Raw genomic sequence first — 14,308 nt, forward strand, 5'->3', positions numbered from 1 at the left:
AGTCTCGTTCTGTCACCCAGGCTGGCGTGATCTCACCTCACTGCAACCTCCACCTCCCGGGTTCAAGCAATTCTCATGCCTCAGCCTCCCAAGTAACAGGGACCACAGGTGCCTGCCACCATGCCCCGCTAATTTTTGTATTTTTATAGACACAGGTGTTTCACCATGTTGGCCAGGCTGGTCTCGAACTTCCGACCTCAAGTGATCTGCCCGCCTTGGCCTCCCAAAGTTCTGGGATTACAAGCATGAGCCACCTCGCCCAGCCCCAGCTCATCTTCTTAGAGAGGCACCTCACCTCCACCTCCACATCCCAGGGTGGTAGCTGAGCAGCAGTCAGAGAACAATCAGCCTGGACTGGAGTAGGAAGGGGAGCTCCTGGAGGGAGGTCTTTGGGGGAGAAAATAACTCTACAGAATTGGTTATGATGATGGTGAGTTTGACAATCTGAAGGTATTAAGGGCAAATACTGAAGAGAAAAAGAGCAAAGTTAGGAACTCCAGGAAGAACACAAATCTGTGCAGGAAAGGAACATAATCAAAGAATATTTCAGGCTGGGCACAGTGGCTCATGCCTGTAATCCCAGCACTTTGGGAGGCCAAGGTGGGAGGATTGCCTGAGCCTAGGAGTTGGGGACCAGCCTGTGCAACATAGGGAGACATCTATCTCTACAAAAAATAAAAATAAATTAGCCGGGTGTGGTGGCGCGTGCCTATAGTCTCAGCTATGTGGGAGACTGAGGTGGGAAGATCACTTGAGCCTGGGAGGTTGAGGTTGCAGTGAGTGAGCCATGATCACCTCACTGCACTCCAGCCTGGGTAACAGAGACAGACCCTGTCTCAAATCAACAACAATAATAGTGACGTATATTTTACTTGATTCTGCAGTGGGCAATATATATATACACAGTCATAATGTAGATAATATTTGTTGATTGATTACTAACCTTCAGGGTCTCCCTACAGACAGAGATACAGTAATAATTTTTTTTTTTCTTGAGAAGGAATCTCACTCTGTTGCCCAGGCTGGAGGGCAGTGGCACGATCTCGGCTCACTGCCACCTCCACCTCCCAGGTTCACACGATTCTCCTGCCTCAGCCTCCCAAGTAGCTGTGATTATAGGTGCCCGCCACAATGCCCAGCTAAGAGATACACTAATAATTATAACTACGTAATAGAATGTATGCTTAACCCCTGACAATGTATAAATGAGAATACAGAGGATTTGTGAGGTTGATGAAGAAAGGGAAATTTGAAGGGTAGGGGCACTAATATTCTTATCTTAGTGGGTGGTCAAGAAATAGAACAACACACACCTATGTCTACAAATTTACTATATGTATTATACATATGCAGGTAGATATATGTATATATATTACATATATGGTTTAACAAAAAAGTGTTATATTGGGAGATATATTGAAAGAAGTGAGGAGGGGAAGTGGGGTGTTGTAAGTGAATTAAATCATTTGCCATCATTGGAGAAATCAACAGATAATGTTTTAAATTGCTAAATCAAGAAATAGTGATATGAACATGTTATTACAACATGTCCAGGTAACCACCAAAAGATGGTTAAACAGATTTTCTCCTGGGAGTGGTGGAGGGGAATGAGTAGGGAACGATAGTACTAGGGACTGGGACAGGCACTTTCATTTTAAACTCCTTGCAACTATTATTTTCAAATTGGGGTGTTTCTTTTTTTTTTTTTTCTTTTTTGAGACAGTCTTGCTCTTGTCCCCCAGGCTGGAGTGTGATGGCACGATCTCGGCTCACTGCAACCTCCCCCTCCCGGGTTCAAGCGATTCTCCTGCCTCAGCCTCCTGAGTAGCTGGGATTACAGGCACGCACCACCATGCCCAGCTAATTTTTGTATTTTTAGTAGAGACAGGGTTTCACCATGTTGGCCAGGCTGGTCTCAAACTCCTGACCTCAGGTGATCCACCTGCCTCGGCCTCCCAAAGTGCTGGGATTACAGGCATGAGCCACCGTGCCTGGCCAAATTTGGGGTGTTTCTTAAATTTTTTTTTTAAGAGATGGATCTTGCCCAGTCATGGTGGCTCACACCTATAATCCCAGCACTTTGGGAGGCCGAGGCGGGTGGATCATGAAGTCAGGAGATCAAGACCATCCTGGCTAACATGGTGAAACCCTATCTCTACTAAAAATACAAAAAATTAGCCAGGCGTGGTGGCACGCACCTGTAGTCCCAGCTACTCGGGAGGCTGAGGAAGGAGAATCGCTTGAACCTGGGAGGCAGAGGTTGCAGTGAGTGGAGATCGTGCCACTGCACTCCAGCCTGGGCGACAGCGCAAGACTCCAACTCAAAATAATAATAATAAATTTAAAAATTAAGTATATATGTACTTATTTATAATAACTTTAAAAAGGAAATGAATAAAAGTATATGTATGTGTGCACATGTGAGAGAGAGAGAGAAAGAGACAGTAGCATTCAATAAATTCTAATTTAAGGATAAGTAAGCTAAACAGATGAAGAACTAATGAAAAAAAATAAAATAAAAGCCAGTCACAGTGGCTTGAAAATATAATCCCAGCTACTTGGCAGCCTGGGGAGGGAGGATTGCTTGAACCCAGGAATCCAGGGCAATATAGTGAGACCCCCATCTCTAAAACAATTTTTTTTTAAGATGAAGAATTAGATACAGATGGTAAATAATATGTCTTAAGTATGAGGCCAGGCGAGGTGGCACATGTCTGTAATCCCAGCACTTTGGGAGGCTGAGGCAGAAGGATCCCTTAAACCCAGGAGTTCAAGAGCAGCCTGGGCAATATAGTGAGACCCCCTCTCTACAAAAAGTGAACAAAATTAGCCAGGCATTGTGGCATGCACCTGTAGTCTCAGCTATTCTGGAGGCTGAGGTGGGAAGATTGCTTAAGCCTGGAAGGTCAAAGCTGCAGTGAGCCAAGTTCGCGCCACTGCACTCCAGCCTAGATGACAGAGTGAGACCCTGTCTCAAAAGAAAAAGAAGAAGAAAAAAAGAATGAACAACACTGCCCTGGGGTGCCTGGAGAGACTAGAAGCCTACATCACAATCCTAAGGATCATTATAGTCAAGTGATAGATTGAAAAGGCCCTATAGGAAACATAAGGAAAGGCTGGTAAGATAGAAGAATAGAAAAGTGCAGTGTTGCAGACGGAAAAGGAGGAAGGAGCTTCAAGGAGGAAACAGTTAGCCAGGTGCAGTGGCTCACACCTGTAATCCTTGCACATTGGGAGGCCAAAGCAAGCGGATCACTTGAGGTCAGGAGTTCAAAACCAGCCTGGCCAACATGGTGAAACCCTGTCTCTACTAAAAATGCAAAAAAATTAGCCGAGCGTAGCGGCAGATGCCTATAATTCCAGCTACTTGGGAGGCTGAAGCAGGAGAATTGCTTGAACCCGGGAGGTGGAGATTGCAGTAAGCCGAGATCACGCCACCGCACTCCAGCCTGGGCAACAAGAGCGAAACTCTGTCTCAAAAGGAAGAAAAAGGAAAGGAGGAAGCAGTCAGTCAATTAAATGCCATCCTATCAAGAGGTCAGGAATCGTGAGGACTGAAAAGTTAGCATTAGGACAGCAGCAAGGTCGTCCCTGGACCTCCAGTCAATGGCTAAGTCCACTATGTGCTGTATGCACTGTATGTGCATATATTAATAAATTGGGCTGCCTGGCTGCAGAGATATGAGGAGAGAACTGCATTTTTCTCATTCACCAAGTTCCAAGCTCTCATCCACCTGGCATGTGACTTTTATCCCCTTCAAAGGAAGATAGTATTGGCTGGGCACGGTGGCTCACGCCTGTAATCCCAGAACTTTGGGAGGCCGAGGCAGGCAGATCACTTGAGGTCAGGAGTTTGAGACCAGCCTGGCCAATATGGCGAAACCCTGTCTCTACTAAAACTACAAAAATTAGCCAGGCATGATGGCACGCATCTGTAATTCCAGCTACTTGGAGGCTGAGGCGTGAGAATCACTTGAACCCAGGAGGCAGAGGTTGCAATGAGCCAAGATCCAGGCACTGTACTCCAGCCTGGGTGGTGGAGTGAAACTCTGTCTCAAAAGAAAACCAAACAAACAACAAAAAACAAAGGAAGATAGCACTAACGGTAGGTTTTAGATACAAAATGTCTCTATCCTGCAGATGCAGATTTCCCCGGGGAAGGCATGCTCTGTCTGCTATAGGAGGAAAGATTGCTTCTCTATAAGCAGGCATTCAGTTTTTATTTTAACCAGACATCACCAGAATGTAACCCTTCTTGGGGTGTTAAAGTGTGGCAGGCCAGGTCTCACTAATGCAGGCCTCCATAACAACTGTTTGAGTACTGAATGAGTGGTTAAGTTGAATATTAGAAGCCGGTTTTCTTATACAAAGGCTGGGATGTAACAAAAGCCCATCAAGAGTATTGCCTATGCCTTTCCTAGGCCTTGAAGCATCACAAAATAAGGAAGGAATTCTTAACAGGACCCATTTAGGATTAAACAAGTTTTATTGTGGATCTGAAGAAACCCCCCCCGGTGTCCACAAACAAGTTTACTGGGGGTCTGAAGGAACTCCCCAAACCTCTATGATTTAGCAGGAGACAAGATAAAGGTAATCACCCCAGCACCTGGACTCATTTAGATTAAGTAAACCTACTGAGGCTCCAGAGGAAGGTCTTCAGGACTCACACCTTAGTTACAGATTAAAAGAAATTAATCACTTATGTCTTCAGATGAATGCACACTTACACGTAGACATATAGCTTAAAAGGTATATAAGCTCTGGAAAACTTTGTAGTTTTGAGTTGGTCTGGTGATAATTTCTAGGCCTTCTCCCTGTCACTGGTTGCAGAAATAAAAACTCTCTTCCTCCCCAGTTTCATCTGGGTCTCATTATTGGGCCATGAGAAATAGCAGCCCAACCCTCAGTTTGGTCCAGGAACAAAAGTGGGGGAATCCTGGAATATTTGCTCTACTCCAAACTTGCAGAGTTCCTGAGAGATGGTCCTGGCTCTAGATTGCCGAAGAAATAGTTAATTACCACAGCCCTGGGACAACCATTTGGGTAATTCCATTCAAATGCCCCAGGAATGACTCCTGCCCAGTCTGTGTTCCTAGTCAAACAATCTCTCTTTTCTTTTTCTCACCTTCCTTGAAGCAATCTAGAATATTCTTCAAAGGTCATTAGAGAGTGCCTACCTTTCATCTGGGAGATCTCCCCTTAGATCCCTGAGAGACCCAGTGCTGTTGGTTACCAGGCTCAGCCCCTAGCTGGGGTCCACACAGCAGAATTCTCCTCCCAGTACAGGGAACTCCAGGGAAGGAGAGGGTTGCAGCTCCTAGGCTCCTAAGGCAGCTGGGAACACTTATTGTGTCCCTCTGTCCCCAGGCTGGATTCCCCTTGGGAATAACTTTCTGGTTCAGATGCTTCTCCCTGTAAAAGCTTTTCCAATACTCTGTAGTTTGAGCTTCCTTAATTACAGAAGCATGGGGTTCTAGCACCTTAATGTACATAAATATCACATGGGGTTCTGCTAAAACGTAGATTCCTGGACCTCACCTCCCAGAGTTTCTGATCAGGTTTGGGCCAGAGCCTAGAAATCTGCATTTTAATAAGTATCACTAAATGTTTCTGATGCACATAGTCCTGGGACTTGACTCTAGGAAACAATGCCTTACATTGAATGCGGATACAATCTATATTAAAATTATGATGTTAAGTATAATTACCCCCATTATTCAGCATATCATTGTATATTGAGTTAAATTTGTAACTATCATTAAATAATTAAATGATACAAACAAATCCCTGCTGCTGACCCAGGAACACAGAGTTGCTCATGTGAGAAGCAGATTAATTAGTAATCAATACTTAAATTTGGAGCTCATAGCTGAGACCTATTTGTTTTCTGTGTCGGCTTAGTAGCATTGTAGCATTTCTGCCTCTTGTACCTTCTTTTCTTTTCTTTTCTTTTTTTTTTTTTTTTTTTTTTTTGAGACGGAGTCTCACTCTGTCACCCAGGCTGGAGTACAGTGGTACAATCTTGGCTCACTGCAACCTCTGCCTCCCGGGTTCAAGCAATTCTCCTGCCTCAGCCTCCTGAGTAGCTGGGATTACAGGTGCCCACAACCACGCTTGGCTAGTTTTTGTATTTTTAGTAGAGATGGAGTTTCACCATGTTGGCCAGGCTGGTCTCGGCCAGGCTGGTCTCGAACTCATGACCTCAAGTGATCCACCTGCCTCTGCCTCCCAGAGTGCTGGGATTACAGGTGTGAGCCACGACACCCCGCTTCTCTAGCACCTTATCAGCTGCTCTGAGAGTTCTGCCTAGTTCTCTATGCACCCCAGTGTAACACAAAGTGATTTCCATTTATAACACAACCATATTTCAAGTCAGATCATCCCAAACATACTTTCTATATTTAGTATCCATGCCTTAGTGTATTCCTACGATAAGATATATATGATTTTCAAACTAAGAAGGTAAGAAGCAAGCCTATGGAATTAACTTTTTACAACTTGGGACACTGGCACATCCTCAGTGAACAAAACCTGGCCGGGCTCAGTGGCTCACACCTGTAATCCCAGCACTTTGGGAGGCCAAGGCAGGTAGATCGCTTGAGGTCAGGGGTTTGAGACCAGCCTGGCCAACATGGTGAAACCTCATCTCTACTAAAAATTTAAAAATTAGATAGATGCAGTGGTGCACACCTGTAGTCCCAGCTACTCAGCCGAGGCAGGAGAATCACTTGAACCTGGGAGGTGGAGGTTGCAGTGAACCAAGATCACACCACTGCTCTCTAGCCTGGGCAGCAGAGCGAGACTCTGTCTCAAAAAAAAAAAAAAAAAAAAAGCTACTTTTCCAGACGAATTTGGGAGTCATTTCTCCTTATTTAGAAGCGGAATGTAATTAGATTTTATCGGCTCCATGCACAGAAAACACGGATGAAGGATTAACTCTTAGGAAGCAGAGTTCAAAACTCTTGAGTCTAAAAGGGCAATGATTCTGAACATAAAGCCATCCTACAGTTTTGCACAATCAGTGGAGCAGATTGGAAATTATTCTGTTTTCATTGTTAACATTTCTTGCATGTTTGTTCCATTTTCTTAGTGTCTAAGCAATAGGTTTTGGGTAAATTTAAAGCATAAAAATCATCCACACAAAAGTATAGATAACTGAAGGGTGATGAGTTCTTCTGATAACAAAACCTGACTTAGAGCGGTAACAGGAAAGGCAAAATGATTAAGATAACCAGTGGAGAAAAAGCGGGTGAGATAATTCAGAAGGAAGTGGGGAGAAAGAGCTCCGTACTGGTAGAGTTGGTGTGTGGCTGCTGTAGGTCATGTCAGATTCAGCAACTCATAATCATCTAGCACATTCTCAGGTCCATTTCTATTAACTACATTTTGAACCCCATTTTTACACAGCACATGTATAAAGCCTTCTTGTCACTTCCTGTAGGTGAAAAATTAATATTGGGTCATGACCCTCCTGAGAAAGAGGTTACTGGCTTAAAGAGTCTGGTTGGGGCCAGGCGAGGTGGCTTATGCCTGTAATCCCAGCACTTTGGGAGGCTGAGGCTGGAGGATCACCTGAGGTCAGGAGTTCTCAACTAGCCTGGCCAACACAGTGAAATCCCCGTCTGTACCAAAAATACAAAAATTAGCCAGGCATAGTCACGGGCACCTGTAATCCCACCTACTCAGGAGGCTGAGGCAGGAGAATAGTTTGGATATGGGAGGCAGAGGTTGCAGTCAGCCGAGATCACGCCACTGCACTCCAGCCTGGGCAACAGAGCGAAACTCCATCTCAAAAAAAAAAAAAAAAAAGACTCTGGTTGCATTATGAGTTATATGGGCGAGGCTTAACGAAAGCTATACTTTCTCTGGGATTTCTCCTTGACACATAGTTCCTGGTCGCATTCTTGAATTTTGTTTTCTCATCCTAGATTTTTTTCAAACCCTAATAATAATAAATAATTTAAAAATAGTAATAGACATTGCAGCCTCCAATAAATTTTTCTTAATTTTTATTTGTAGAGACAGGAGTCTCTCTATGTTGCCCAGGTTGGTCTCGAACTCCTAGTCTCAAGCAATCCTCCTGCCTCAGCCTCCCAAAGTGCTGGGATTATAGGTGTGAGCCACCATGCTCAGCCTTAGAATCTTTTTTAAAATATTTATTTATTTATTTATTTATGTTTATGACGCAGGGTCTCTCTCTGTCACCCAGGCTGCAGTGCAGTAATGCAATCATGGCTCACTGCAGCCTTGACATCCCAGGCTCAAGATGAAAGCAATTAATTTTTTTTAAAAAGGATTACATCTATCTAGAATGCAAAGTGACTGAAAGGCTCATTTATGTACTGCAACATCAATGCATCTATATATAATTTATTATTGCCCTAACATATTTGAATTCTATATTTTTATAACCCATGATTAGCGACTGTGGTAATCAAAAAGTAGACATGCACTGAAGATGTCTATGGCAAGCTTAGAAACAGACTCATGCCTCAAGTTTAGTTACAGGCTCACGCCTGTAATCCCAGAATTTTGGGAGGCTGAGGTGGGAGGATTGCTTGAGCCCAGGAGTTTGAGACCAGTCTGGGCAACATGGCAAGACCCCCATCTCTATAAAAAAGAAGAGGAAAAATACATACACATATAATATATTATATAAATATATTTATATATAAATATATTTTTTCCCTCTCTTTTTTATATAAATAAATATATCTTTTTTTTTATTTTTTGAGAAGCATCTCACTCTGTCGCCCAGGCTGGAGTACAGTGGTGCAATCTTGGCTCACTCCAACCTCCACCTCCCGGGTTCAAGCAATTCTCATGCCCCAGCCTCCTGAGTGACTGGGATTACAGGTGTGTGCCACCATGCCTGGCTAATTTTTGTATTTTTAGTAAAGACAGGGTCTTGCCATGTTAGCCAGGCTGGTCTCAAACTCCTGGCCTCAGTGATCCACCCACCTTGGCCCCCCAAAGTGCTGGGATAACAGGCGTGAGCCACTGCACCCGGCCAGTATTTTTTTTTTTTTTTAATTAAAAAGAAGAAACATTGCTACAACTACTTAGAAACAAAATGGATAATTTTTAAAAATCTCTATCTGTATAGATACAGCTATAATTCTGATTTGGACATTGTGTGATTTGAGGTTGATTTCCTTTGTCGCTTCTGTCTGGCTTAGTGGCTTGTCAGCAATTTTACTTGAGGTGTAGTTGTCCCTTCTTACAGTCCATTCAAACTAAAATTGATAGAACCAACTTCTTGTTAACTTTATAAAAGATATTCATGTTGACATTGGTTCAAACAGCTCTGCCATTTACTAGCTATCTGACCTTGGGCAAGTCATTGAAGCTCTCCCTAAGCCAAAGTTTCACATTCTGTAGGAGGGTAATAGTATCAATGTCATAGAGTTTTGAGACAATTACTTGAGATAAGGTATATAAACTGCTTAGCAGAGTGCCTGGAATAGATTAGTTAGCACTCAATAATGTCAGCCTGTATAAACACATTGTAAGGTGATTACAGGTTCGCCTGTAACCCCAGCACTTTGGGAGGCCCAGGCAGGCAGATCACCTGAGGTCAGCGGTTCAAGACTAGCCTGGCCAACACAGTGAAACCACCGTCTCTAGTCAAAATACAAAAATTAGCCGGGCGTGGTGGCAAATGCCTGTAATTCCAGCTACTCCAGAGGCTGAGGCAGGAGACTCACTTAAACTTGGGAGGCAGAGGTTGCAGTGAGTCAAGATTGTGCCACTACACTCCAGCCTGGGCAACAGAGAGAGACTCCATCTCAAAAAAAAAAAAGTTATCTTTAAATGCAATGGGTTTATTATTGTCATTTTAACATAAATTATTAAAATGTATCCACTTAAATTTCAAATGGGGTAAATATAGAAATATATAACGTACATAAACAAAAGATCTTTGGTGTCCTCAATAATTTTAAGTGCAAAGGGGCCTTGAGGTCTTGGAAGACAGCTGTCTCTGGGAAGCCAGGCTCAGGGAAAGCAGTGTTTGTGGCATAGGCTATGTGAACAGAGGGCAGGACTGCAAAGCAGCCAATGAGATTTTCTTCTGGTAACTAAAAATACAGTCTTAAAATGTAACAAGTCACTACAGAGAACAAATGACAATCAGCAGAGTATGTTGATGGCTATTGGGATAAAGACTGGTTTTAAGACCACTGCCTGTTATACTTGAATTTTATCTTTTTTTTTTTTTAAGGTGTGCATTTTTATTCAACTGGTCTCTACAGGTAAGTCCTGAGTGCCTCCACACCTCCACCCACTCCCAGGGAGACCAAAAGCCTTCAAACGTCTGAAGCTGGGGGACAAAAAAGGGGGGCCACGATGGCTGATCATTCAAAATAAAACAAAATAAAAAAGTATAAGGGGGAGATTTTTAAAATTTGCATTACATAATTTACACGAAAGCAATCTATCACCTCCCCTGTGTGGACTTGAGAGTGGACTGGGCCATTCTCCTTAGACAGAAGTGGGCTGGATTTTGGGAGGGCAAGGGACTTCCTGTAACAATACACCTCACGATATTTAGAATGACTATTTAAAAAAGAACAATGTGGCCTGACATGGTGGCCCACGCCTGTAATCCCAGCACTTTGCAGGATGAGGCAAGCAGATCATTTGAGGTCAAGAGTTTGAGACCAGCCTGACCAACATGGTGAAACTCTGTCTCTACTAAAAAAAAGACAAAAAAACCTGACCAACATGGTGAAACTCCATCTCTACTAAAAAAAATACAAAAAAAATAAAAAACCTGACCAACATGGTGAAACCCCGTATCTACTAAAAAAAAACAAACAAAAAAAAAATTAGCTGGGCGTGGTGGCACATGCCTGTAGTCCCAGCTACCAAGAGGCAGGAGAATCACTTGAACCTGGGAGGTGGGGGTTGCAGCGAGCCAAGATCACGTCACTGCACTCCAGCCTGGGCAACAGAGTGAGACTCTGTCCCAAAATAAATAAATAAATAAAATAAATATTAAAAAAAAGAAAAAAAAGAACAATGTACAGTCAAAGTCCTTGGCCACATTGTAGAACTTTGGAGGATGCTCACTCCAACCGACTGCTGTCTCCTTCACAGTTTCAGTTTTTAAATCCAGAGTCAAGCCAAAAACAAACACAAACACAAACACACACACACACACACACACACACAAAGCCATGCCAATCTCTTCTTGTTTTCTGCGCATTAGGTTTTTGTCAAGAAAGGGTGTAACGCAACTAAGGAACAGTCTGCCTAGGAGCATTTTCAGTGGACAATGGAAGGACTGGAGTCATTATATTCCTGCTTGCTCATCCACAACTGCTGGAAGGTGGACAATGAGGTCAGGATGGAGCCACGCATCCACAGAGTATGTGCACTCAGAAGGAGCAATGATCTTGATCCTCCTCATGCTGGGAGCCAGGGTGGTGATCCCCCTCTGCATCCTGCAGGGCGATGCCGGGGTACATGGTGGTGCTGCCGGATAGCACTGTGTTGGCGTACAGGTCTTTGTGGATGTCCACGTCACACTTCACGATGGATTTGAAGGTAGTTTTGCGGATGCCACAGGATTCCATGCCCAGGAAAGAAGGCTGGAAGAGCGCCTCGGGGCAGTGGAACTGCTTGTTGCTGCTGGTGATGACCTGGCCATCTGGCAGCTCATAGCTCTTCTCCCAGGAGGACCCGTGGGGGCCATCTCCTGCTCAAAGTCCAGGGCGACTTAGCACAGCTTCTCCTTGATGATGTCACACAGGATCTCTCCCTCTGCAGGTGGTGAAGCTGTAGCTGCGCAATGTGAGGATCTTCATAAGGCGATCAGTCAGGTCCTGGCCAGCGAGGTCCAGATGCAGGATGGTGTGGGGGAGGGCGTGCCCCTCACAGATGCACACCATGTGGGTGACCTGTTGCCAGAGTCCATCACGATGCCAGTGGTATGGCCAGAGGCGTACAGGGACAGCACGACCTGGATGGCCACGTGCATGGCTGGGGGGTTGAAGGTCTCAAACATAATCTGGGCCATCTTCTCATGGTTGGCCTTGGGATTCAGGGAGCCTTTGGTCAGCAGCACAGGGTACTCCTCAAAAGCCACATGCAGCTCATTGTAGGTGTGGTGCCAGATCTTCTCCATGTCATCCCAGTAGATGACCATGCCATGCTAGATGGGGTACTTCAGGGTCAGGATGCCTCTCTTGCTCTGGGCCTCATCGCCCACATTGGAGTCCTTCTTGCCCATGCCAACCATCATGCCCTGGTGTCGCGGGTGCCCCACGATGGAGGGGAAGGCGGCCCAGGGGGCATCGTCGCCTGCGAAGCTGGCCTTGCCCATGCTGGAGCCCAGTGATATCACCCTGGTGAGCTGGCGGCGTGTGTGGACCGGCTGTGGAGTGGCAAGGGCGAGGCTCTGTGCAGGGCGGGGCGGGGGAGGGGGGCAGATGCAGTCTTGGCGGTCTGCATTTTATCTTTTTTGTTTCTTTCTTTAAGAGATGGAGTCTCACTCTGTCGCCCTGGCTGGAGTGCAGTGGCGCGATCTTGGCTCACTGCAACCTCTGCCTCCCAGGTTCTAGCAATTCTCCTGCCTCAGCCTCCTGAGTAGATGGGATTAGAGGCGCATGCCACCATGCCCGGCTAATTTTTTGTATTTTAGTAGATACGGGGTTTCACACTGTTGTCCAGGCTGGTCTCAAACTCCTGAGCTCAGGCAATCCACCTGCCTTGGCCTCCCAAAGTGCTAGGATTACAGGCGTAAGCCACTGAGCCCAGCCGATTGAATTTTATCTTTTGAATTCAAGTTGAATAACACAGTCAAGAAGAATAAAAGCTAAGATTTAAGAGACAGTGACTTAGAGATCATGTCCTCAGGGTGCCTAGCACACAAAAAGTGCTCAGTAAAAAAACCTCTAATGAAAACCTAGTATGTTGTCTAAGAATTTTCAAATGTTCATTGGAAAGATAAAGATCACAATATTAAGGAAATAATAACAAAATGCTTTTAATTCTGGCCGGGCGCGATGGCTCACACCTGTAATCCCAACACTTTGGGAGGCCAAGGCAGGCAGATTGCCTGAGGTCAGGAGTTCAAGATCAGCCTGGCCAATATGGTGAAACCTTGTCTCTACTAAAAATACAAAAATTAGCCAGGCACGGTGGCACATGCCTGTAGTCCCAGCTACTTGGGAGGCTGAGGCACAACAATCACTTGAACCCAGGAGGCGGAGGTTGCAGTGAGCCCAGATCATGCCACTGCCCTCCAGCCTGGGCGACAGAGCGAAATTCCATCTTAAAAACAAAGTTTATAATTCCATTACAATATGACTATGTCCATTTTTTACATTTCCACTAACAGGTATACCTTTTTTTTTTTTTTTTAAAGAGATAGGATCTCACTGTGTTGCCCAGGCTGACCTCAAATCCTGGGCTCAAGCGATCCTCCTGTCTCAGCCTCCTGAGTAGCTGGGACCACAGGCACATGACGCCACCTCTGACTAAGTATACATTTTTATTTATTTTTATTTCATTTATTTATTTTTTTGAGACAGGGTTTTGCTGTTGCGTAGGCTGGAGTGCAGTGGCACAATCTTGGCTCACTGCAGTCTCCATCTCCTGGGTTCAAGCGATTCTCCTGCCTCAGCCTCCTAAGTAGCTGGAACAACACATGCACCACCATGCCTTTTTTTTTTTTTTTTTTTTTTGAGACAGAGTCTCGCTCTGTCACCCAGGCTGGAGTGCAGTGGCACAATCTCGGCTCATTGCAAACTCCGCCTCTTGGGTTCACGCCATTCTTCTGCCTCAGCCTCCCGAGTAGCTGGGACTACAGGCGCCGGCCACCACACCCAGCTAATTTCTTGTATTTTTAGTAGAGACGGGGTTTCACTGTATTAGCCAGGATGGTCTCGATCTCCTGCCCTCGTGATCTGGCTGCCTCGGCCTCCCAAAGTGCTGGGATTACAGGCGTGAGCCACCACGCCCTGCCATGCCTGACTAATTTTTGTACTTTTAGTAGAGACGAGGTTTCACCATGTTGGCCAGACTGGTCTGGAACTCCTGACCTCAGATGATCCACCTGACTCGGTCTCCCAAAGTGCTGGGATTACAGGTTTGAGCCACCACGCCCAGCCTTACATTTTTATATTTTTAAATATTTATTTATTTATTGAGAGACAGGGTCTCATTTTATCACCCAGGATAGAGTACAGTGGTGCAATCATGGCTCACTGCAGCTTTTTTTTTTTTTTTTTTTTTGAGATGGAGACTCGCTCTGTTGTTCAGGCTGGAGTGCAGTGGCACGATCTTGGCTCACCGCAACCTT

General features: G+C 44.9%; 1 pseudogene; it reads right to left on the reverse strand.

The window, feature by feature from the left end:
• Nucleotides 1–10,996: 10,996 nt before the first annotated feature.
• On the reverse strand, nucleotides 10,997–12,842 carry LOC100437921 (actin, cytoplasmic 1-like; annotated as a pseudogene).
• Between the last annotated feature and the right edge of the window lie 1,466 nt (nucleotides 12,843–14,308).

Source organism: Pongo abelii, chromosome 8 (genome assembly GCF_028885655.2).
Source record: "Pongo abelii isolate AG06213 chromosome 8, NHGRI_mPonAbe1-v2.0_pri, whole genome shotgun sequence".
In the NCBI taxonomy this organism is placed as follows: Eukaryota; Metazoa; Chordata; class Mammalia; order Primates; family Hominidae; genus Pongo; species Pongo abelii.